Below are 27192 nucleotides of genomic sequence, written 5' to 3'. Positions count from 1 at the left end.
ATGTCCATCATCAAAAAATCTACAAACAATAAATGCTGGAGAGGGTGTGGAGAAAAGGGAACCCTCTTACACTGTTAGTAGGAATGTAAATTGTTACAGCCTCTATGGAGAACAGTAGGGAAATTCCTTAAAAAAGTAAAAATAGAACTACTATATGACCCAGCAATCCCACTCTTTGGCATATACCCGGAGGAAACCATAATTCAAAAGATACATGCACCCCACTATTCATTGCAACACTATTTACAAGAAACAGGACATGGAAGCAATCTAAATGTCCATCAACAGATGAATGAATTAAGAAGATGTGGTAAATATATACAATGGAATATTACTCAGCCATAAGAAGGAACAAAATTGTGCCATTTGCAGAGACCTGGATGGACCTAGAGACTGTCATACAGACTTAAGTAAGTCAGAAACAGAAAAACAGATATATAAGTTTGCTTATATGTGGAATATAGAAAAATGATATATATATATGAACATAGAGAGACAGATGTAGAGAAAGGATTTATGAGTACCAGGAGGGGAAAGGTGGGTGGGATGAATTGGGAGATTAGAATTGACATATTTACACTTCTATGTATAAAATAGCTAATGAGAACCTACTGTATAGCACATGGAACTCTACTTAATGCTCTGTGGTGACCTAAATGGGAAGGAAATTCAAAAAATAGGTGATATATGTATACATATAGCTGATTCACTTTGCTGTACAGCAGAAACTAACACAGCATTGTAAAACAACTGTACTCCAATGAAAATTAAGTAAAATAAAGATAAGAGATAACAAATGCTGTCATGGATATAGACTAAAGGAACCCCTTAAGCACTGTTTGTGTGTTTTTGAATTGGCATAGCCACTATGAAACACTGTATAAAAGAATCTCACACAATTAAAAATGACCTTCCATGTAATCCAGCAATTCCATTTCTGGGAATGTATCCAAAGGAAGTGAAAAAGTAACTCAACAAGATATCTGCACTGCCAAGTTCATAGCAGCATTATTTACAATAGCCAAGACATGGAAACAAAGTAAGGGTCTATTGATGGCTGAATGGATAAATAAGGTCTGACATATATTTTATATGTATGGAATATTATTTCACCATAAAAAATGAGGAAATCCTGTCATTTGTGACAACATAGATGAACCTTGAAGACATTATGCTAAATTAAATGTCTGACAGAGAAAGAAAAACACTGTATGATCTCACTTTTATGTGGAATCTAAAAACAAACATACAAACTCATATAAAAAGAGATCAAACTTGTGGTTACCAGAGGTGGAGAGTGGAGGGAAGGAGAATCTGAGGAAGGTGGTAAAAAGATACAAACTTCTTGTTATAAGATATGCAAGTAGTAGTGATGTAATGTGCAACAGGATGACTATAACTGACACTTCTGTACAATATATAGGACTGTTAAGAAAGTAAAGCCTAGGAGTTCTCATCACAAGGAGAATTTTTTCTCCTTTTCTTTTCTTTTATTGTATATGTATGAGAAGATAGATGTTAGCTCAACCTTTTGTGGTAATCATTTCACAATTGATGTAAATCATATCATCATTATGAATGCCTTAAACTTGTACAGTGATGTATGTCAATTATTTCTTAATAATACTGGAAACAATTTTAAAAAGAAAAGTAAATAAGAAAGGAATCAAACCATGTCAATGCAAAAAATTCAATGAAACACAAAGGAAGAGAGAGAGGAAGGAGAGATGAAATAAGTAGAAGATATACAAAAAATTAACACAATGAAAATAGTACTTTTCTATCTGATTACTTTAAATGTAAATGGATTAAATTCCCCATTCTAAAGTTATAAAGTGGCTTGAATGGATAGAACTATATGCTATAGACAAGATTTAACTATATGCAGTTTACAAGAGATATACCTTAGATGGAAAGACACACATAGGCTGAAAGTGAAAGGATGGAAAAAGACATTATATGATAATGATAACCAAAAGAAAGCAGGAGTGACCATAGTTTTACCAGATAAAGGAAACTTTAAGACAAAAACTCTCACAAGAGATAAAAATATTACACAATAATAAAAGGGTAAATTCACCTGTAGGACATAAAAATTATGAAAACATAATTTGCACACAACATCATAGCACCCAAATATGTGAAGGAATCATTGATAGAAACAAAGTGAAAAGTAGACAATTACCAAATTATAGTAAAAGAAATTAATACTCCACTTTCCATAACTGATAGAAAAAACAGATGGAAAATCAATAGGAAACAGAAGACTTGAATAACACTATAAACCAACTAGAATTAACAGACATATAGAGAATATGTCACCCAATAGCATCTGAATACACATTCTTCTAAAATGCACATAGAACATTCTCCACAATAGATTACATATTATGTTACAAAATGAATCTCAGTCAATTTAAGAATATTGAAATCATACCACATATCTTTTCTGATTACTATGGAATGAAACTAGTAATCAATATTGGTAGGAAAACTGGAAAATTCACAATATATTGAAATTAGCACATTCTTGAACAACCAGTGATGCATAGAAGAAATCAAAATGGAAATTAGAAAATATTGAAGAGGTAGATTGAGATGGCAGAGTAAGACGGCTTGGAGCTCACCTACCCCAAGAACACATCAAAAATACATCTACATGTGGAAAAATTTTCATGGAAAACTAATTAGAGCTGGCAGAAGGATCCTGTATAAACAAGGCTGTAAGAGAGATACACTCAATTCATAGTCCAGTAGGATGGAAAGAAAAGCATCAGATGGGACCTGTGCCCCTGGGAGAGGACCCAAAGGAAAAGGGAAATCATGCAGGGGGATACTAGCCCTGGGGAGAGAGTGGGCTGACCCACAGACTGGGCATTTCAGGCCTGGGGTCCTACACATAGGAGATAAGACTCCTTGGCTGTTTGGTGAACTGCTTGGGCAGATAGAAAGGCTGGAGAAGCCTAGACTCCACTCATGAGGAGTGTATGGGTGATGGCTTGCTCCCAGGCAGGGCAGAGAGAAGTCTGTGCTAGCGACTACTGCCTCAGCTTGTTCCCCAGTCCTAGCCATATGAATGCCCTGGTCCCACTCACTCCACCCCACAGCTTTGCACTGGATGTAGGGCATGTAGGACCTGGGAAAATACTCGATCTAGGGATGCAGAGGCAACCCAGGGACCCAGGGCATAGCCCAAACAGAGTGGCCATTACTGGCCCTTGTACAAGCAGTGCTCTAGAAGTAGCCCAGACTTCTGATGGTAGTGTGGCTGCCAGAATTCCCATGACCACTTTGCTGCGATACTCAGCCGAATCCAAATGAATGCCCTGGCCCCCACTCACTCTATACCACAGTCTAGCACTAGATCTGGGGCAGCCACAACAAGGAAAAATATGTGAACATGGGCTGCAAAGCCAAAGACATATACACAGACAGAGCATTGGACCTTTGTAAGCACATGAGCCCCACTTGCTTCAGCACTTCTCTCCATTGGGACAAAATTCCAAGTGTAGAGAAATGGGAAAACACACAGTTAAAGGGAACAGAACCAGCTTGAGCCTGACCCTCAGGGCTTCCACTCCAGCAACTTGGGAGCAGACCCCACCCATGAAAGGGCAGTGAGAGCCACTGAGCAGAGAGGACGTCCAGCCTTAAACACGTAACAGACTCTAGCTCCTCCATCAATAGTCACACCCCCTAAGATGAAAGCTTCCAGCACATGCTGAGGAAAGAGGTGAGTGGTGTCCACATCAAATCCAGCCATCCCAAAAAAGGCATTGGGCACACACAGTCTGCATAGGGACACTCCCACATAAGAACACCATTTCAAAACCAATAAAGGTAATTGTTTCAACTAAATTCATAGAGACAGAGAAAGGTAAATAAAATGAAAATGCAGGAGAACTACTCAGTTGAAAGAGTAAGTGAAAACCCCTGAAAAAAATAAGGAACAGAAATAACAGAAATAAACAGTTACCAGATAAAGAATTCAAAAAAATGGGTAACAAAAATGCTAACAGAATTAAGCAATAGAATTGATCTTATACATATCATTTTAACAAGGAACTAGAAAATATAAAAAGACACAATAAAGAATAGATAATTCAATAGCTTAGGTAAAAACACTTTAGAAACAATGAAGAGAAGACAAAATGACACAGAAGAATACATAAGTGATCTGGAAGATACAATAATGGATGAAAATCACACAATCAGAACAGAAGAGAGTAAGAAAAAAAAGTACGACTACTACATGAGATCTCTGGGATAAAATCAAGCATGCCAATAATCTCATTATAAGGGTTCCAGAAGGAGAAGAGAGAGAGAAGGGGATGGAAAATGTATTTTAAGAAATTACAGATGAAAACTTCCCAAATCTGAAAACGGAAACAGATAGCAAGGTACGGGAAACACAGAGGGTCCCAAACAAAATGAACTCAAACAGACCCACACTGAGACACATCGTAAGTAAAATTTAAAAATTTAAATATAAGTAGAGAATTCTAAAGGCAGCAAGAGAAAAACAAAGAGTCATATAAAGGAGAATTACCATAAGTTATCGGCTGATTTCTCTGTAGAAATTTTGCAGGCCAGAAGAGGGTGGCATGATATATTCCAAGTGCTGCAAGGAAAAAAACCTGTGTAACCTGGGATAATCTACACTGCAAGATTATAATTTATAATAGAAGGAGAGATAAAGAATTTTTCAGACAAGCAAAAGCAAAGAATTCAGCAATACTAAACCTTCCCTAAATGAAATGTTGAAGAATCTTCTCAAAATGGAAAAGAAATAAAAATATATAGGAAAGGGAAAATCCCAATAGAAAAGGCAAATGTATAGTAAGGATTGAAGATCACTTAAATAAGCCAGCATGTATTTAGATTAAAAGACAAAAGTTTGTAAATGCAATTATAACTACAGTAAACAGTAAAGGGATAAGGATGAAGGTGTAAAATATAACATCAAAAACACAAAAAAATGGGGGAGGGAAGTAAAAAGTGTAGAACTTTTAGAATGTATCTGAACCAAAATGACTATCAGTTTAAATAAAATAGATATAATTATGGGTCAGCATATATAAACACCACAGTAATCACAAATCAATAGATACACAGAAAACAAAAATAAAAGAACCCAAGCTACTAAAAACTGAAGTCATCAATCCACAATAGGAGAAACAAAACGAAGAAATGAAGAGAGAATAAATACAAAAACAACTGGAAAACAAGTAATTAAATGGCAATATGTACATATGTATCAATAATTACTATAAATGTTGATGGACTAAATGCCCTGATCAAAAGATATAGATGTGCTGTGATTTATGTCAGAGTGTTCTGCCTGTTTTCCTCTAGGAGTTTTATAGTATCTGGTCTTACATTTAGGTCTTCTGAGTTTATTTTTGCATATGGTGTTAGAGAATATTCTAATTTCATTCCATTTTATATATAACTGTCCAGTTTCCCCAGCACCATTTATTGAAGAGATTGTCTTCTCTCCATTGTATATTCTTGCCTCCTTTGTCATAGATTAATTGACCGTAGTGCATGGGTTTATTTATTTATTCCATTGTTCTATGTGTTAATTTTTGAGCCAGCACCATACTGTTTTGATTACTATAGCTTTCTAGTAGAGTCTAAAGTCAGGGAGCATGATCCTTTAGCTCCATTCTTTCTCAAGGTTGTTTTGGCTATTCAGGGTCTTTTATGTTTCCATATAAATTTTAAAATTATTTGTTCTAGTTCTATGAAAAATGCCATTGGTATTTTCACAGGAGTTGCATTGAATCTGTAGATTGCCTTGGGTAGTATGGTCATTTTAATGATATTAATTCTTCCAATCCAAGAACACAGTATATCTTTCTGTTTGTGTCTCTTTCAATCTCTTTCATAAGTGACTTATAGTTTTCTGAGTACAGGTCTTTTGCCTCCTTAAGTAGGTTTATTCCTAGGTATATTATCCTTTTTGATACAATGGTAAATTGATTTTTTTTTAAATTTCTCTTTTTGATACCTGGTTGTTAGTTTATACAAATGCAACAGATTTCTGTATATTTATTTTGTATCATCTGGCAACTTTACTGAATTCATTGATGAGCTCTAGTAGTTTTCTGGCGGTGACTTTAGGATTTTCTATGTATAGTATCATGTCATCTGCAAAGAGTGGCAGTTTTACTTCTATCTTTCCAACATGGATTCCTTCTATTTCCTTTTCTTCTCTGATTGCTGTGGCTAGGTCTCATGGGTATATATTAGAATAAAATGAAACACTAATTGGAAAAGATACATGCACCCCAATGTTTAAAGCAGTATTATTTACAACTGCCAAGATATGGAAGAAACCTAAGTGTATATCAACAGATGAATGGATAAAGAAGATGTGGCATGTATATATAATGGAATACTACTTGGCATTAAAAAAGAACAAAATTTTGCCATTTGCTGCAACATGGATAGACTTGGAAGGCATTATGCTCAGTGAAATAAGTCAGAGAAAGACAAATATTGTATGATATCACTTATATGTGGAACCTAAAAAAATGCAACAAACTAATGAATATAACAACAAAAAAAAGAAGACAGATATAGACAACAAAGTAGCAGTTACCTGTGGGGAGGGGGCGAGGGGCAACATAAGGGTGGGGGAGTGGGAGTTACAAACTATTGGGTGTAAGTTGAGCTACAAGGTTGTATTGTACAACATGGGGAATATAGCCAAAATTTTGTAATAACTGGAAATAAAATGTAAACATTGTATAAAAAACATTGTATAAAAAATTTATAAAGAAAAAAGACAACAAAGACCAAAAACTTAGGCACATAGGAGGAGCTTCAAGATGGTGGAAGAGTAAGATGCGGAGATCACCTTCCTCCACACAAATACATCAGAAATACATCTACATGTGGAACAACTCCTACAGGACACACACTGAATGCTGGCAGAAGACCTCAGACCTCCCAAAAGGCAAGAAACTCCCCACATATCAGGGTAGGGCAAAAGGAAAAAAAAAACAGAGACAAAAGAATAGGGACAGGACCTGCACCAGTGGGGGGGAGCTGTGAAGGAGGAAAGGTTTCCACACACTAGGAAGTCCCTTCGCAGGCAGAGACTGCGGGTGGCGGAGGGGGGGGCGCTTCGGAGCCACGGAGGAGAGTGCAGCAACAGGGGTGCAGAGGGCAAAGCAGAGAGATTCCCGCACAGAGGAACAGTGCCGACCAAAACTCACCAGCCCGAGAGGCTGGTCTACTCACCCACTGGGGTGGGCGGGGGCTGGGAGCTGAGGCTCAGGCTTCGGTCAGACCCCAGGGAGAGGACTGCGGTTGGCTGCCTGAACACAGCCTGAAGGGGGCTAGTGAGCCACAGCTAGTCGGGAGGTAGTCCGGGAAAAAGTCTGGAGCTGCCGAAGAGGCAAGAGACTTTTTCTTGCCTCTTTGTTTCCTGGTGCGCAAGGAGAGGGGATTAAGAGCGCTGCTTAAAGGAGCTCCAGAGACGGGAGTGAGCTGCGACTATCAGCGTGGACCCCAGAGATAGGTATGGGACGCTAAGGCTGCTACTGCCACCACCAAGAAGCCTGTGTGCGAGCACAGGTCACTATCCACACCGCCCATCCCTGAAGGCTGTGCAGCCCGCAACTGCCAGGGTCCCGTGATCCAGGGACAACTTCCCAGGCAGTACACATGGCGCACCTCAGGCTGTTGCAACCTAACACCGGCCTCAGCCGTTGCAGGCTCATGCGGCATCCATACCCCTCCCTCCTCCCGGCCTGAGTGAGCCAGAGACCCCGAATCAGCTGCTCCTTTAACCCCATCTTGTCTGAGCGAAGAACAGACGCCTTCAAGTGACTTATGTGCAGAGGCGGGTCCAAATCAAAACCTGAAACCAGGGAGCCATGCAAACAAAGAAGAGAAAGGGAAATTTCTCCCAGCAGACTCAGGAGCAGTGGAATAAATCTCCACAAACAACTTGATGTACCCTGCATCGGTGGAATACCTGAATAGACAACGAATCATCCAAAATTGAGGAGGTGGACTTTGGGAGCAAAGATATATATTTTTTCCCCCTTTTTCTCTTTTTGTGAGTGTGTATGTGTATGCTTCTGTGTGTGATTTTGTCTGTATAGCTTTGCTTTTAAAATTAGTCCTAGGGTTCTGTCTGTCCGTTTTTTTTTCTGTTTTTGTTTTTCTTTCCTTTTTAATTTTTAAATTTTTTTCTTAATAATTATTTTTTATTTTAATAGTTTTATTTTACTTTATTTAATTTTATGTTATGTTCCTTCTTTCTTTCTATTTTTGCTCCATTTTATTCTGAGCCGTGTGGATGAAAGGCTCTTGGTGCTACAGCCAGGAGTCAGTGCTGTGCCTCTGAGGTGGGAGAGCCACTGTCAGGACACTGGTCCACAAGAGACCTCCCAGACCCACATAATATGAAATGGCAAAAATCTCCCAGAGATCTCAATCACAATGCCAAAACCCAGATTCACTCAACGACCAGCAAGCTACAGTGCTGGACACCCTATGCCAAACAACTAGCAAGACAGGAACAAAGCCTCATCCATTAGCAGAGAGGCTGCCTAAAATCATAATGAGGACACAGAAACCCCAAAACACACCAGCAGATGTGGACCTGCCCACCAGAAAGACAAGATCCAGCCTCATCCACCAGAACACAGGCACTAGTCCACTCCACCAGGAAGCCTACACAACCCACTGAACCAACCTTAGCCACTGGGGACAGACACGAAAAACAACGGGAACTATGAACCTGCAGCCTGTGAAAAGGAGATCCCAAACACAGTAAGTTAAGCAAAATGAGAAGACAGAGAAACACACAGCAGATGAAGGAGCAAGGTAAAAACCCACCATACTTAGCAAATGAAGAGGAAATAGGCAGTCTACCTGAAAAAGAATTCAGAATAATGATAGTAAAGATGATACAAAATCTTGGAGATACAATAGAGAAAATAAAAGAAACGCTTAACGAGGACCTAGAAGAACTAAAGAGCAAACAAACAGTGATGAACAACACAATAAATGAAATTAAAAATTCTCTAGAAGGGATTAATAGCAGAATAACTGAGGAAGAAGAACGGATAAGTGACCTGGAAGATAAAAGAGTGGAAATAGCTACTGCAGAGCAGAATAAAGAAAAAGGAATGAAAAGAACTGAGGACAGTCTCAGAGATCTCTGGGACAACATTAAGTGCACCAACATTCAAAATATATGGGTCCCAGAAGAAGAGAAAAAGAAAGGGACTGAGAAAATATTTGAAGAGATTATAGTTGAAAACTTCCCTAATATGGGAAAGGAAATAGTTAATCAAGTCCTGGAAGCACAGGGAGTCCCATACAGGATAAATCCAAGGAGAGACACGTCAAGACACATATTAATCAAACTATCAAAAATTAAATATAAAGAAAACATATTAAAAGCAGCAATGCAAAAACAACAAATAACACACAAGGGAATCCCCATAAGGTTAACAGCTGATCTTTCAGCAGAAACTCTGCAATGCAGAAGGGAGTGCAGGACATATTTAAAGTGATGAAGGAGAAAAACCTACAATAACAAACCCAAAACAATTAAGAAATTGGGAATAGGAACATACATATCGATAAGTACCTTAAATGTAAATGGATTAAATGCTCCAACCAAAAGACATAGACTGGCTGAATGGATCCAAAAACAAGACCCACATATATGCTGTCTACAGGAGACCCACTTCAGACCTAGGGACACATACAGACTGAAAGTGAGTGGATGGAAAATGATATTACATACAAATGGAAATCAAAGAAAGCTGGAGTAGCAATTCTCATATCAGACAAAACAGACTATAAAATAAAGACTATTACAAGAGACAAAGAAGGACACTACATAATGATCAAGGGATTGACTAGAAGAAGATGTAACAATTGTATATATTTATGCACCCCACATAGGAGCATCTCAAAACATAAGGCAAATACTAACAGCCATAAAAGGAGAAATCGATAGTAACACAGTCATAATAGGGGCTTAAAATCCCACTTTCACCAATGGACAGATTATCCAAATGAAAATAAATAAGGAAACACAAGCTTTAAAGGATACATTAAACAAGATGGACTTAATTGATATTTATAGGACATTCCATCCAAAAACGACAGAATACACATTCTTCTCAAGTGCTCATGGAACATTCTCCAGGATAGATCATATCTTGGGTCACAAATTAAGCCTTGGTAAATTTAAGAAAATGGAAATCGTATCAGGTAACTTTTCTGACCACAACACTATGAGACTTGATACCAATTACAGGAAAAGATCTGTTAAAAATACAAAAACATGGAGGCTAAACAATACACTACTTAATAACCAAGTGATCACTGAAGAAATCAAACAGGAAATAAAAAATACCTAAAAACAAATGACAGTGGAGACAGGACGAACCATAACCTATGGGATGCAGCAAAAGCAGTTCTAAGAAGGAAGTTTATAACCATACAATCCTACCTTAAGAAACAGGAAACATTTCAAATAAACAACCTAAACTTGCACCTAAAGCAATTAGAGAAAGAAGAACAAAAAAACACCAAAGCTAGCAGAAGGAAAGAAATCATAAAGATCAGATCAGAAATAAATAAAAAAAAAATGAAGGAAACAATAGCAAAAATCAATGAAACTTAAAGTTGGTCTTTGAGAAGATAAACAAAATTGATAAACCATTAGCCAGACTCATCAAGAGAAAAAGGGAGAAGACTCAAATCAATAGAATTAGAAATGAAAAAGGAGAAGTAACCACTGACACTGCAGAAATACAAATGATCATGAGAGATTATGACAAGAAACTCTATGCCAATAAAATGGGCAACCTGGAAGAAATGGACAGATTCTTAGATATGCACAACCTGCCCAGACTGAACCAGGAAGAAATAGAAAATATGAACAGACCAATCACAAGCACTGAAATTGAAACTGTGATTAAAAATCTTCCAACAAACAAAAGCCCAGGACCAGATGGCTTCACAGGCGAATTCTATCAAACATCTAGAGAAGAGCTAACACCTATCGTTCTCAAACTCTTCCAAAATATTGCAGAGGGAGGAACACTCCCAAACTCACTCTACGAGGCCACCATCACCCTGATACTAAAACCAGACAAAGATGTTACAAAGAAAGAAAACTACAGGCCAATATCACTGATGAACATAGACGCAAAAATCCTCAACAAAATACTAGCAAACAGAATCCAACAGCACATTAAAAGGATCATACACCATGATCAAGTGGGGTTTATCCCAGGAATGCAAGGATTCTTCAATATACGCAAATCAATCAACGTGATACATCATATTAACAAATTGAAGGAGAAAAACCATATGATCATCTCAATAGATGCAGAGAAAGCTTTTGACAAAATTCAACACCCATTTATGATAAAAACCCTGCAGAAAGTAGGCATAGAGGGAACTTTCCTCAGCATAATAAAGGCCATATATGACAAACCCACAGCCAACATTGTCCTCAATGGTGAAAAACTGAAACCATTTCCACTAAGATCAGGAACAAGACAAGGTTGCCCACTCTCACCACTATTATTCAACATAGTTTTGGAAGTGTTAGCCACAGCAATCAGAGAGGAAAAAGAAATAAAAGGAATCCAAATCAGAAAAGAAGAAGTAAAGCTGTCACTGTTTGCAGATGACATGATACTATAAATAGAGAATCCTAAAGATGCTACCAGAAAACCACTAGAGCTAATCAATGAATTTGGTAAAGTAGCAGGATACAAAATTAATGCACAGAAATCTCTTGCATTCCTATACACTAATGATGAAAAATCTGAAAGTGAAATTAAGAAAACACTCCCGTTTACCATTGTAACAAAAAGAATAAAATATCTAGGAATAAACCTACCTAAGGAGAAAAAATACCTGTATGCAGAAAATTATAGGACACTGATGAAAGAAATTAAAGATGATACAAATAGATGGAGAGATATACCATGTTCTTGGATTGGAAGAATCAGCATTGTGAAAATGACTCTACTACCCAAAGCAATCTACAGATTCAATGCAATCCCTATCAAACTATCACTGGCATTTTTCACAGAATTGGAACAAAAAATTTCACAATTTGTGTGGAAACACAAAAGACCCCGAATAGCCAAAGCAATCTTGAGAACGAAAAACGGAGCTGGAAGAATCAGGCTCCCTGACTTCAGACTGTATTACAAAGCTACAGTAATCAAGACAGTCTGGTACTGGCACAGAAACAGAAATATAGATCAATGGAACAGGTTAGAAAGCCCAGAGATTACGCCACGCACATATGGTCACCTTATCTTTGATAAAGGGGGCAAGCATATACAGTGGAGAAAAGACAGCCTCTTCAATAAGTGGTGCTGGGAAAATTGGACAGGTACATGTAAAAGTATGAAATTAGAACACTCCCTGACACCATACACAAAAATAAACTCAAAATGGATTAAAGACCTAAGTGTAAGGCCAGACACTATCAAACTCTTAGAGGAAAACATAGGCAGAACACTCTATGACATAAATCACAGCAAGATCCTTTTTGACCCAGCTCCTAGACAAATGGAAATAAAGACACAAATAAACAAATGGGACCTAATGAAACTTATAAGCTTTTGCACAGCAAAGGAAACCATAAACAAGACCAAAAGACAACCATCAGAATGGGAGAAAATATTTGCAAATGAAGCAACTGACAAAGGATTAATCTCCAAGATTTACAAGCAGCTCATGCAGCTCAATAACAAAAAGACAAACAACCCAATCCAAAAATGGGCAGAAGACCTAAATAGACATTTCTCCGAAGAAGATATACAGATTGCCAACAAACACATGAAAGAATGCTCAACATCATTAATCATTAGAGAAATGTAAATCAAAACTACAATGAGATATCATCTCACACCGATCAGAATGGCCATCACCAAAACATATAGAAACAATAAATGCTGGAGAGGGTGTGGAGGAACAGGAACACTCTTTCACTGTTGGTGGGAATGTAAATTGATACAGCCACTATGGAGAACAGTATGGAGGTTCCTTAAAAAATTAAAAATAGAACTACCATACGACCCAGCTATCCCACTACTGGGCATATACCCTGAGAAAACCACAATTCAAAAAGAGTCATGTACCAAAATGTTCATTGCAGCTCTATTTACAATAGCCAGGACATGGAAGCAACCTAAGTGTCCATCATCAGATGAATGGATAAAGAAGATGTGGCACATATATACAATGCAATATTACTCAGCCATTAAAAGAAATGAAACGGAGGTATTTGTTGTTAGGTGGATGGAGTTAGAGTCTGTCATACAGAGTGAAGTAAGTCAGAAAGAGAAAAACAAATACAGTATGCTAACACATATATATGGAATCTAAGGGAAAAAAAAGGTCATGAAGAACCTAGTGGCAAGACAGGAATAAAGACACAGACCTACTAGAGAATGGACTTGAGGATATGGGGGGGGAGGGGTAAGATGTGACAGGGTGAGGGAGTGGCATAGACATATATACACTACCAAATGTAAAATAGATAGCTGGTGGGAAGCAGCCGCATAGTACAGGGAGATCAACTCGGTGCTTTGTGACCACCTAGAGGGGTGGGATAGGGAGTGTTGGAGGGAGGGAGATGCAAGAGGGAAGAGATATGGGAACATATGTATATGTATAACTGATTCACTTTGTTATAAAGCAGAAACTAACACACCATTGTAAAGCAATTATACTCCAATAAAGATGTTTAAAAAAAAAAAAGAAGATGTGGCACATATTTACAATGGAATATTACTCAGCCATAAATAGAAATGAAATTGAGTTATTTGTAATGAGCTGGATGGACCTAGAGGCTGTCATACAGAATGAAGTAAGTCAGAAAGAGAAAAACAAATACGGTATGGTAATATATATATATATATATATATATATATATATATATATATATATATATATATATATATATATATATGGAATCTAAGAGAAAAGAAAAAAAGGTCATGAAGAACATAGGGGCAAGAAGGGAATAAGGACACAGACCTAATAGAGAATGGACTTGAGGATACAGGGAGGGGGAAGGGTAATCTGGGACAAAATGAGAGAGTGGCATGGACATATATACACTACCAAACGTAAAATAGGTAGCTAGTGGGAAGCAGCCGCATAGCACAGGGAGATCAGCTCTGTGCTTTGTGACCACCTAGACGGGTGGCATAGGGAGTTTGGGAGGGAGGGAGACGCAAGAAGGAAGAGATATGGGAACTTATGTATATGTATAACTGATTCACTTTGTTATAAAGCAAAAACTAACACACCATTGTAAAGCAATTATACTCCAATAAAGATGTTAAAAAAAAAATAAAGTTAGGCACGTAAATGCAGATTGTACATGGCACCATTCCCAGTGGAGAGAAATGTAAACAAATATAAAGATGTAGTATTAAACTATAATTGCATAAAATTAACTCTAGTATATACTGTACTACTGTAATAAGTTTGTAGTCACCTTCTGTTGCTATTGCCGTGGCTCAAGTGTTTCAAATATCTGCTTAAATCATGTGATGCTAATAATCTCCCATGAGCAGTTCAACTCTCCAGTAAATTTTGATTTACAGTAAAAAGTGATCTCTTATGGTTCTCACGTATTTTTCATTGTGTTTAGTGCAATGCTCATTGTGTTTTGTACAATACTGTAAACCTTGTAATAACATGATGGAACCCATATGAAGTGCCACTAATCATGCTGGAATTGTCCCTAAGAACAACAGAACAGTCATAATGTTACAAGGAAAAAGTTGAATTGCTGGAGACTGTCATACTGAGTGAAGTAAGTCAGACAGAGAAAGACAAATATCATATGATATTGCTTATATGTGGAATCTAAAAAAAAAATGGTACAAATGAACTTATTTACAAAACAGAAATATAGTCACAGATGTAGAAAATAAACTTATGTTTACCTAGGGGGAAAGGGGGGGAGGGATAAATTGGGAGATTGGTATTGACATGTACACACTACTATATATAAAATAGATAACTACTAAAGACCTACTGTACAGCACAGGGAACTCTACTCAATACTCTGTAATGACCTATATGGGAAAATAATCTAAAAAAGACTGGATATATGTATACATATAACTGATTCACTTTGCTGTACAGCAGAAACTAACAAAACATTGTAAATCAACTATACTCCAATAAAAATTAATTAAAAAAGAACCAGTTGACAGCACACCAGAGGAATTAAAAGAAGACTACTTGATTAGGATGAGTGCTTCTGAACCAGTGCCAGACAATGAGGAAGAAGACTTAGAAAAAGTAGTGCCAGAAAAAAAAACTGATGTAGACAATCTGGCAGAAGGGTTCCACATATTCAAGACTGCTTTTGACTTCTTATAGGACATGGGTCCTTCCATGATATGGTCACTGAAACTGCTTTAGCAGCAAACAGTGGAAGAAGGATCAGTGCCATATAGAAACAGTTTTAGAGAAATAAAAAAGCAAAATAGACAGAAATTACAATGTATTTCTGTAAAGTTTCACCAAGTATGCCTGTCTCTTCTGCCTACCTTCCTTCTCCTCCAACTCTTCCACCTTTGCCACCTCTGAGACAGCAAGACAAACCCCTCCTCTACCTCCTCCTTAGCCTACTCAATGTGGAGATGAAGAGGATAAAGACTTTTATGATGATCCACACCCACCTAATGAATAGTAACTAATCATTGTGCTGTACTGTTAATAACTTATCTGTTGTGTATGTGTGAGTCTTCATGTGAAAATCTAATAATTGTACGACAAGAACTGGATGAGACATTTTTGTTTCATCATCATCGTCATCATGGCCTAAGTATTCATAGTGTGGAACATCATGTAGAAGACTTGTATTGAAGTGGATAGTCTATCCTTACATAGGCGTAAGGTGAGTTCTATTTAATGTAAAATTAATACCATGTTAGTTTTCTTACTGTTTTACAGCACTGCTTTCAAAACTACTGTATAGCACAGGGAACTCTACTCAATGCTCTGTGGTGACCTAAATGGGAAGGAAATCTAAAAAAGAGTGGATATATATATATACGTATGACTGATTCACTTTGCTGTACAGCAAGAAATGAACACAACGTTGTAAAGCAACTATACTCCTATATAATTGGAAAAACTACATATCAACCTATCATCCCAGGTAAGTTGTTTTTTAAAAGTATATAACCATATTTCCATTATATTATGAATATGAGTATAATACTGTATGTCATAAAAATTTATAATGATTCATCATTAGTGTACAGGCTAGGCTATTGTGAAGCAATCATATCTATTACACTAGGCTACCATGGAGCAATCATATTGCTGCTTCTTTGTTATCAATGCATAAATCATTATATCTGTAAATAAATATGAATTTACTTTTCACATTATCTTTTCATTTTGATATCTAGTGTTAATAATACATATCACATTAAAGAGTTTTGTATCATATGAGACAATATTGATGTGAGTACTGACAAGACAGACAATTCATCTTGTAAACAGATGATGTAAACTTATGGTATCAATAAATACAGTACAGCACTATAAATATATTTTCTCTTCCTTATGATTTTCTTAATAACCTTTTCTTTTATCTAGCTTACTTTATTGTAAGAATACTGTATATAATACACATAAACATACAAAATATATGTTAATCGGCTGTTTATGTTATTAGTAAGGTTTCTGGCCAACAGTAGGCTACTAGTAGTTAAGTTTTAGAGGAGTCTAAAGCTATACTCAGATTTTTTACTGTGCGGGGTGTTGATGTCCCTAAGCCCCACATTGTTCAAGGTATTAACTGTATACTACTCTGGAATGACATGTTGATAGTGAGGAAAACTGTTTATGTGTGGGGGTAGGGGGTTTAGGGGAACACTCTTTATGTTCAATTTTGCCATGAACCTAAAACTCCTGTAAAAAGTAAAGTCCATTAAAAACATTGTTCCAACCATTTTAACAAATGTACCACATTAATGCAATATATTAATAATAGGGAAAAGTCTGTGCAGAGAGCAAGGGATATGGGAACTCTTTGTACTTTCTGCTCAAAACTTCTGTAAATCTAAAACTGCTCTATAAAATAAAGTCTATTAAATGCATATGTGTGTGAGAGAATATATATAAGCATTATGCTGTGATAGGAAATTAACCATCCACTTGGACCCTTTATAACATAAATCTAAATCCATAGACTCAGACCCTGTGAGGTATTGCATATATAAGCAGGCTTTATCCTTATGGGAGCTAGAAAATAGAATTATTTCTTCATACATATAAAATAACTCTTTTTGAAATTATTCCCTATACACATCATGATAAGCTAAACTTCTTTTTCTCGAGGTGCATGGGAAGCATAGCAATATTACATATGAAAAGATGTGTATGTGGGTGGAGTGAAAATAATTAGCAAAAAAGAAAGAAAACTGTTTTGCACTTCTTCAATGCCAGTGTTATAAATTATAGCAAATAAAGGATATCCTATCTTTTTCATTATAACTTCTCCATTTTGTCTTCACCTACTGGTTGTTTGTTGTACATCAGTGTTTCTCATTCCTGTGAACTTCTGGGAAAATTCCTAACTGGGCCATAAAGAACACCATGTTTCTTTGATTCTAAGATCCATGCTTTTTCACATATCAATGTTTCTGGAATAAGAATGCATGCATATATGGATGCATTTAATATGGTGTTTTTTTCTTCCATTAATGCTGTTATTAAGCAACAATAAACCTTAAAATTGAAGGTTTCTTTTTTAAATTAATTTTTATTGGAGTAATAGTTGATTTACAATGTTGTGTCAGTTTCTGCTGTACAGCAAAGTGAACCAGCTGTACATATACAGATATCCATTCTTTTTTAGATTATTTTCCCATATAGGTCATTACAGAGTATTGAGTAGAGTTCCCTGTGCCATACAGTAGGTTCTTATTAGTTATCTATTTTATATATAGTAGTGTGTACATGTCAATCCCAATCTCCCAGTCTACCCCTCCCCCTCCTTCTCCCCTGGTAATCACAAGTTTGTTCTCCACATCTGTGGCTCCATTTCTGTTCTGCAAACGACTTCATTTGTACCATTCTTTTAGATTCCACAAATAAGCAATATCATATGGTAATTGTCTTAAGTTTCTTAAAGTAAAACAAATATAGCCGTCATTAAGAAAGCATTCTCTGCTTTTCTTAAATACTATTGTTATTCTTCTGACCCAAATTGCTTCTGTGAATGCCTTTTTCTTTGAGAATCTATTTTCTAACATTTACTTTCTAGTATAAACATAAAAATAAGTTTTAATGTATTTTTCTATAACATCAGAATAAACTTTATGTTTTGGTAAAACAAACATAAAACACAAAAGAAGCATAAAATTGAGTCCAAAAATATTGAAAATCTGTGTTGCCTTCTCACCTTTGTTAAGAACCAAATATCAGTGAACACTTAATAAAAGTAGAAATCATGGCCCTTTTGAGTTTTTATACTGACAAATCCTCTAGAAGTGCTACATAACAATATACTACTGAAGTTGGTGGTTTTGCTAGCTGCTTAGTCATTTTAGTTCTGTACATTTTGAATGATTGCTGATGGTTTGCATAATATTTTCAAAACGAAAATAAAGTTGGCCATTGGAAAAGTCTGACAAATATCAGAACTTGCATTCTGATCAGCAGTAAAACAGATGTCTGTCAGTTGCTTAATCAAGACGACCTATTTTTAAAGATACATAGTATCACTAGAAATCCAAGTACATATTACATCTACCACAGCAGGAATTTAAGTAGGTCACTGATAACAATTAGATTGAATTATATGAACGCTATTTTTGTAGGTCAAAAGCAGTCAAAAATTGACAGATTCATATGGTTCAAACGAGTATAATAATTCATTAATTATACTTGAATTGCTGTCAAAACTTTTTGTTTTGAAGCAAGAGTAAATCTCTCTTGTTTTATCAACTAGTGCATAGGGTTGATAAGCAATGCATGATTAACCAGGTAAAGGTAATTTGTTCCACTAGTTAAGGTTTTCTTATCATAGACTTTTCAATATGCGGAGAAGTGAGGAAAGAGACTTAATATTAATTGCAAGAATTTAATGAGTTATAGGAATGATAATCCCGATGTTTGAGTTTTGCATTTTTAGTTTTTTCTATTGTACAATCTTGTGCCTTATTTCAAATAGTAAAATTAATTAGAAATGTGACTTGGTTATTCAACTATCCTTAATTGGCTATGATAATGGCACCTAATTACTCCTTCCACCATATAACAAAAATGGTGATGTTAGGTCAGTACTAGCATGAGTAGCCTTCCGTCTGAATGTTATGGGAATCTATTGCAGCCTTACATGATGTTTCTAATCCTCTTTCTATATATCTACTAATGTTACTTTTTTCTTCTAGTGGCCCAAGCTATGAGCTTTATTCATCCTTAAATCCTCTCTCTCTTATCACCTCTCTACATGTTATTCAACAAGTTCCATCAATTCTACTTCAAAAGTAGCCCTCAAATCAATGTTTATCTCTTCACTACAACTTTCACTTCTTATTGCACAATCCTATGAGATTTAGATTTCTAGAATCTCAAAGATATGACTCCCTTACTTGAAAACTTTAATTGGTCTTCTTGCTTATAGAATCAAATCTAAATTACTTAGCATATTATAAAGAATATTAAATAAGTCTTTAGAATTCCTTTTCAGCCTCATTTCCTGACTCCTCACAGCCCATCATTGCCACAAATAGTAATTAGGACTTCAGTCACATCAAACTGTTTCCCATTACCTGAACGCATACATATATTCATCCTCATGCACTTGTATGGGTATTCTTGTTGAATGAATAAAAGTATATCAAGTGACATAAAGCATGGATATTAATCAGCACTCTAACAATTATATCCCTTATGTCAAAACAAAGTTTGAAACTATTCATAGATCCTTTGAAATATATTCAAATGTTTAATGCACTTAAGATATTCATTGTCTTGATTCATAGTACTATACGTGTCTTGCACTGGCCAGCAGATTTGTCACTGGACATGGTCTAAGCCTGTAATTGTACTAAAAAATATTGGATTTTTATCTTCCAAGGTGGCCTTCCAAATTCCACAATAAATTGTGGGATTGTATGTTTTTCTTTTTTTAATTATTAGAGTTATTGGAAGAACCAAGTGAGAACATGGGTGAGCAAACAGTACCATACATATTCTGTTATATAAATATGAGGTGCTATTATAATAAATCCTTGGCAGCTGATGTTATCATTTTCTCAGAGGAAAGTGTGCAGAAAAATATATTACACTTTAACAAATAATTGACTGAATCTAAGTTAGTGCATATTATCAGCCAGATACTTAGAGATCATTGGAGTTAAAAGGTATTTTAAAATAAAACATAAAGACCTCAAAAAACCCAAAATGTAGTCAGGGAAAGCAAAAATAAGTTTGACTAAGCTTGATAAATATTTTATACAAGTGTAAGTAAAACATCACATGAACAGAAATAGAAGACAAATTATTCTGCTGGGAAGAAAAATAAGGAAATTGGCATTCAAGGAGCCCATACCATCTCTTAGTATCACCATAGCTGCAAAATAACTTGTAAGCTGGGATGAAGTGAGAGAGTAGCATTGACATATATACACTGCCAAATGTAAGATAGATAGCTAGTGGGAAGCAGTTGCATAGCACAGGGAGATCAGCTTGGTGCTTTGTGACCACCTAGAGGGGTGGGATAGGGATGGTGGGAGAGAGATGCAAGAGGGAGGGGGTATGGGGATATATGTATACATACAGCTGATTCACTTTGTTATACATCAGAAACTAACACAACATTGTAAAGCAATTATACTCCAATAAAGATGTTAAAAAGAAAAAAGAAAGGAATTTTGACACACTAGCTTCCATGGTCTCTTCCAGATATTATACATTCTGATGCTTTTGCAGTGAAACAATCTTTGCTATGACTAAGCAAATAACACTTTGGGGTAACTGCCCATATCTTAGCCCAGGCAAGGTAACTAAAAAGTTAAGGAAGTTCAGATGCCATTATAACCTGAAAGTATATTTGTTGAACATTCCTAAACTAGCTGCTGCAGAATGTTATTTTGTTTTCAGCTATATGTAAGTACATGTCTGTTGACAAACGTGTGTGTGTGTGAATATAAAAAGTTACTTTGTTGAAAAGTTCCAAAAATGCTTTTAAAATGGAGATAATAAAGTTACTACCAAACCTATGTTTACATTGCCAAATGCTCAAGTTTGAGGAGGCTCAGCAAAAGATCCTGTTATGAGCAGGTACCAGAGCCAGAATGCTTAGAGAAGCACAACCAAAGGAAGAAGAGCATGAATTAATTTTTTTATCTAAACTGTCTCAATTTGAATCACAGCTTTTCCATTTACTAGTTTTATAACCTTGGGTGTACTACTTATACCTCAATTTTCTCACCTGTAAAATGAAAGTAATAGTAGTACCTACCTCATTAAGTTGTGAAGGTTAAGTAAATTAATATATGTAAAACCTAAAAGCAGGACCTGGAACACACTAACACTTAAATGAGTGTTTGTTCATATGGTTTTTATTCATCAATTTGTTAATGTGGTGTATCACGTTGATTTATTTGCATATATTAAAGAATACTTGCATCTATGGGATAAATCCCACTTCATCAGTGTACATGATCCTTTTAATATGTTGTTGGATTTGGTTTACTAGTATTTCATTGAGGATTTTTGTATCTATGTTCATTAGTAATATTGGCCTATACTTTTCTTTTTTTGTGATATCTTTGTCTGGTTTTGGTAGCAGGATGATGGTGGTCTCTTAGAATGAGCTTGGGAGTGTTCCTCCCTCTGCAGTTTTTTGGAAGAGTTTCAGAAGGGTAGGTGTTTACTCTTCTCTAAATGTTTGGTAGAATTTGCCTGTGAAGCCATCTGGTCCTAGACTTTTGCTTATTGGGAGTATTTTAATCACACTTTCAATTTCTGTACTTGTGATTGGTCTGTTCATATTTTCTATTTCTTCCTGGTTCATTCTGGGAAGGTTGTACCTTTCTAGGAATTTGTCCATTTCTTCTAGGTTGTCCATTTTATTGGCATATAGTTGCTTGTAGCAGTGTCTTATAATCCTTTGTATTTCTCCGGTGTCAGTTGTAACTTCTTTTTCATTTCTAATTTTATTGATTTGAGCTCTCTCCCTTTTTTTCTTGATGAGTCTGGCTAAAGATTTATCAGTTTTATGTTCTCAAAGCACAAGCTTTTTGTGTCATTGATTTTTCCTATTGTTTTCTTAATCTCTATTTCATTTATTTCTACTCTGATCTTTATGATTTCTTTCCTTCTACTAATTTTAGGCTTTGTTATTCTTTCTCTAGTTGCTTTAGGTGTAAGGATAGGTTGTTTATTTGAGATTTTTCTTGTTTCCTGAGGTAAGATTGTATTGCTCTAAACTTCCCTCTTAGAACTGCTTTTGCTATGTCTCATGGGTTTTGGATCAACGTGTTTTCATTGTCATTTGTTTCTAGGTATTTTATTGATTTCCTATTTGATTTCTTCATTGACCCATTGGTTATTTAATAACATATTGCTTAGCTTCCATGCGTTTGTGTTTATATGTTTTTTTTCCTCTGTAATTGATTTCTAATTTCATATCATTGTGGTCAGAAAAGATGCTTAATATGATTTCAATTTTTAAAAATTTACTAAGACTTCATTTGTGATCCAAGATGTGATCTATCCTGGAGAATATTCTGTGTGCACTTGAAAAGAAAGTGTATTTTGCTGCTCTCAAAAGGAATGTCCTATAAATATCAACTAAGTCTATTTGGTCTAATGTGTCCTTTAAAGCTTGTGTTTCCTTATTAATTTTCTGTCTGGATGATCTGTCCATTGGTGTAAGTGGGGTGTTAAAGTCCCCCACTATTCTAAATCACAGCAAGATCTTTTTTGATCCACCACCTAAAGTAAAGGAAATAAAAGCAACAATGAACATATAGGACCTAATTAAACTTAAAAGCTTTTGCACAGCAAAGGAAACCATAAACAAAACGAAAAGACAACCTTCAGATTAGGAGAAAATATTTTCAAATGAAGCAACTGATAAGGGATTAATCTCCAAAATATACAAATAGCTCACACAGGTAAATATCAAAAAAACAAACAACCCAATCATATAATGGGCAGAAGACCTAAGTAGACATTTATCCAAAGAAGACATACAGATAGCCAAAAAACACATGAAAAGATGCACAACATCGCTAATTAGTAGAGAAATGCAAATCAAAACTACAATGAGGTATCACCTCAAACGAGTCAGAATGGCCATCATCAAAAATCTACAAACAATAAATGCTGGAGAGGCTGTGGAGAAAAGGCAACTCTCTTACACTGTTGGTGGGAATGTAAATTGGTACAACCACTATGGAGAACAGTATGGAGGTTCCTTAAAAAACTAAAAATAGAACTACCATTGACCCAGGAATCCCACTCCTGGGCATATGTCTGGAAAAAACATAATTCAAAAAGGTACATGCACCCCAATTTTCACTGCAGCACTATTTACAGTAGCCAGGACATAGAAGAAACCTAAATGTCCATTGACAGATGAATGGATAAAGAAGATGTAGCACATAAATACAATGGAATATTACTCAGCCATAAAAAAGAAGGAAAAATGCCATTTGCAGTGACATGGATGGACCTAGAGATTGTCATACAGGGTGAAGTAAGTCAGAAAGAGAAAGACAAATATTGTATAATATTGCTTATATGTGGAATTTAGAAAAATGGTAAAGGTGAACTTATTTGCAAAGCAGACATAGAGTCACAGATGTAGAAAACAATCTTATGGTTACCAAGGCAGGAAGTGGGGGTGGGAAAAATTGGGATATTGGGATTGACATATATACATTACTATATATAAAATAGAAAACTAATGAGAACCTACTATCTAGCACAGGGAACTCTACTCAGTACTCTGTGGTGAACTAAATGGGAAGGGAATCTAAAAAAGAGTGGATATATGTATATGTATAACTGATTCACTTTGCTGGACAGCAGAAACTAACACAGCATTGTAAAGCAACTATACTCCAATAAAAATTAATTTAAAAAATGAGTGTTTTCAAGGACTTGTGAAAATACATGAAAGTTACCAAATATATGTTGGAGGCCCCCATCAGATTTATTAAATTAAAAGTAAGAAATATTTAATTAAATGTTTAAAATATAAAATTCATTAAATTTTAGTTAAAAAGTCTAAAAATTAGTACAACACCAAGAATGAACCCTAATACAAACTATGAGCTTTCTGTGATAATAAGGTGTCAATGTTTTTCATTGATTGTAACAAAGGTACCACTCAGGTGTGGGATGTTGATGGTGGGGGAGGCTGTGTCTGTGTGTGAAGAGAGTGCATATGGGAACTCTGCACTTTCTGCTAAATTCTGCTGTGAAAATAAAATTCTATAAAATGAAGTCTATTTGTAAAATATTGTATTATATTTGAAAATAATTTATTGGTTACAATTTCTCACTTTAAAAGAATTCATATATGTAGCAATTGTAGTCAACTGTAAGTTAAATTAGTTTCCTGTATCAAAATTCAAAAGTTAATAATAAAATCATCTCAAATGTTTTACAGATATAAATAATATTTAAAACAGCATGGGATAGTTGCTTAATACTCTGTGAGAGATGGGCTCTCTAACAAAAAGTCGGTCTAGGGCCTATTAAATTCTCAAATGCCTGCATAGAGGTTTCTTGGTATAATTACCCTGTAAGTAAACTGGAATGAGATACATAAGCTCTGCCTCTCAGAATAAAATAGAGCTGGATTGTTGCTAGGCAGTCAGCCTCCTTTCCCAGTGCAATAATAAGGTCTGCACTAACACTTGAAAATGTGAAATCTGTCAGCTGCGTCTATTTTCAAAATAAATAATTTTACTTTCAACATCTTACTATAGAGCAAAATTAATTTCAGGTGTCCTAAGGAGTAAAATGTATCAAATTAAACTGCAGGTGACTAATTAATCTTCCGGTGGTAAAGGACTTCCTAAGTTTAAGCACTGAAAAATAATTGAAAAGAAAATATCCATATATATCAGATGAGCAAGAAATATTAAAATTTAAAGCTTTGCTATATTATTTTGAAGTATTAACTTGTTAAAATTGTTTTTTAAAATAAACAACTTGATTGAAATTAGCTAAAGTCTTTCCTTGTTGAAAAACTATTTGGCTGTATTTGTGAAGATACTTAAGAATTACATAAACTTGGACAAAGTAATTTTCTTTTTTTGGACCAAGTAATTTTACTTCCAGAAATTTATCCTAAGAAAATATCAGAGGTGGATGCAAAGAGTTATGTGTAAAGGATTTATGGTCATATTATTTCCCATGAGCAACCTTTAAAACAACTTATATATTCAATATCAGGAAAATTATTAAATATATTATGGTATAGCCACATTATAAAATATCATGCAGTTATTTAAAAAATCATATTTTGAAGATTATTTGGTGCCATATAAAAATTAGGCATTGTGCAAAATCAGAAAAGGAAATGGGAAACAAATGGATAAACTCAATTCTGTAAATTATATATATAAGTGTAGTAAAAAGGCTCAAATGTCTAACCCAGCAAAATTTTTAGAAAAGTTATCTGTGAGTGATAAAATTACAGGTAATTTCCCCATCGTTATACTTTTGTTCATATTTTAGGTTTCCTGCAATGAGTACATATGGCTTATAGCATCAGAAATATAAATGTGTAAAAATCTCCAAGCTATATATAAAAGCTATATATAATTGCAACAAAAAATTAGCTCTGATTTTGTTTTGGTTAATTTTTTGTGGTTACTGACAAAATGAGATTTGAGTTGGAGCAAGCAGGAGCAAAATCTACTCTTACTTTGATAATTTATCAAATGTAGGTAATATCAATTTACCTTTCCCTGTACCCTTTAAGGTGCTTCATGCCACTTAAGTTCCATCTGGCTACAAAATTAAATGGTCTATCCAAATAGGAATATTATTCTATTTAAGAAGACACATTGTTGCTCTGATTAAAATGCGGTGCTGGTACCATGTATAAAAAATTTATAGAAGAGGATCGGATCAAGATGGTAGAGGAGCAGGAGTGGAGCTCACCTTCTCCCACAAATATATCAAGAATACATCTACATGTGGAACAATTCTCACAGAACATCTACTGAACACTGGCAGAAGACCTCAGACTTCCAAAATGGCAAGAAAGCCTCCACATAACTTGGTAGGGCAAAACAAAAAGAAAAGGAAAAGAGAGATGAATCTGGATGGGACTTGCACTCCTGGGAGGGAGTTTTGAAAAAGGAAAGGTTTCTGCACACTGGGAAGTCCCCTCACTGGCAGGGATATCAGCCAGGACAGAGGGGGAGCTTCAAAGCCTCAGAGGAGAGCACAGCAACTGGTTTACAGAGGGCAAAATGGAGAGAGGCCTGCGTAGATGGTCAGTGTCACCCAGCACACCCCAGCCTGAGACTCTGATCCACTAGGGTGGACAGTGGCTGCATGCTGAGGCTTGGGCTTTGTAGGTCAGACATTGGAGAGAGGACTGAGGTTTGCTGCGTGGAGACAGCTTGAGGAGGGTAGGTGCAGTGCACCAAAACCAAGGGAGTACAGAAGGAGACCTGGGCCCGCCAGAGAGGCAGGGTGCCATTGTTGAGCAACATGCAAGGAGAGGTGTGGGCCTGCCATGGGAGCTTCTTTCTCAGTGTGTGTTCTTAGGCAGGAAGGTACCATATACACAAACTCCCCGGGCGGGTGTGAACTGCCACTGCCATCTCGGACTCCAGAAGAGGGTACAGACTGCTGCTGCTACTGAGGGTCCTGAGACTGGGAGCCAACTACTGTCCCTGCCTCCCTGGGAGTGTGTGTGGGCTATGCATCTGAACACCCCCTATCAAGGGGATAACAGCCAGTACATGCTGAGGAAAGAGACGGCAAGCATCCAAAACCAAAACAGCCCTCATGCCAAAACCCATTAAACCCACACAAGTTACTCAAGGACATTCCTGCATACAAATAGACCACCAAGAATACAGTAGATGATTGTTTCTCCTAAATTCACAGAGTAAGGGAAATATAAGAAAAATAAAGAAGCAGAGGAACCTCTCC

General features: G+C 36.0%; 1 pseudogene across 1 annotated transcript in view; it reads left to right on the top strand.

The window, feature by feature from the left end:
• The window catches only part of LOC309620545 (DNA (cytosine-5)-methyltransferase 3A pseudogene), a 396604-nt pseudogene that overhangs the window by 332997 nt on the left and 36415 nt on the right, over positions 1-27192 (top strand). The window contains exon 2 of the transcript XR_014249896.1: positions 14002-23478. The product of XR_014249896.1 is annotated as a DNA (cytosine-5)-methyltransferase 3A pseudogene (transcript). The remainder of the gene's footprint in view (positions 1-14001; positions 23479-27192) is intronic.

This window comes from Balaenoptera borealis (genome assembly GCF_965194805.1).
Source record: "Balaenoptera borealis genome assembly, chromosome: X".
Classification (NCBI taxonomy): domain Eukaryota; kingdom Metazoa; phylum Chordata; class Mammalia; order Artiodactyla; family Balaenopteridae; genus Balaenoptera; species Balaenoptera borealis.
Note: the sequence above shows the minus strand (reverse complement) of the source record. Positions and strands in the feature narration are given on the sequence as shown.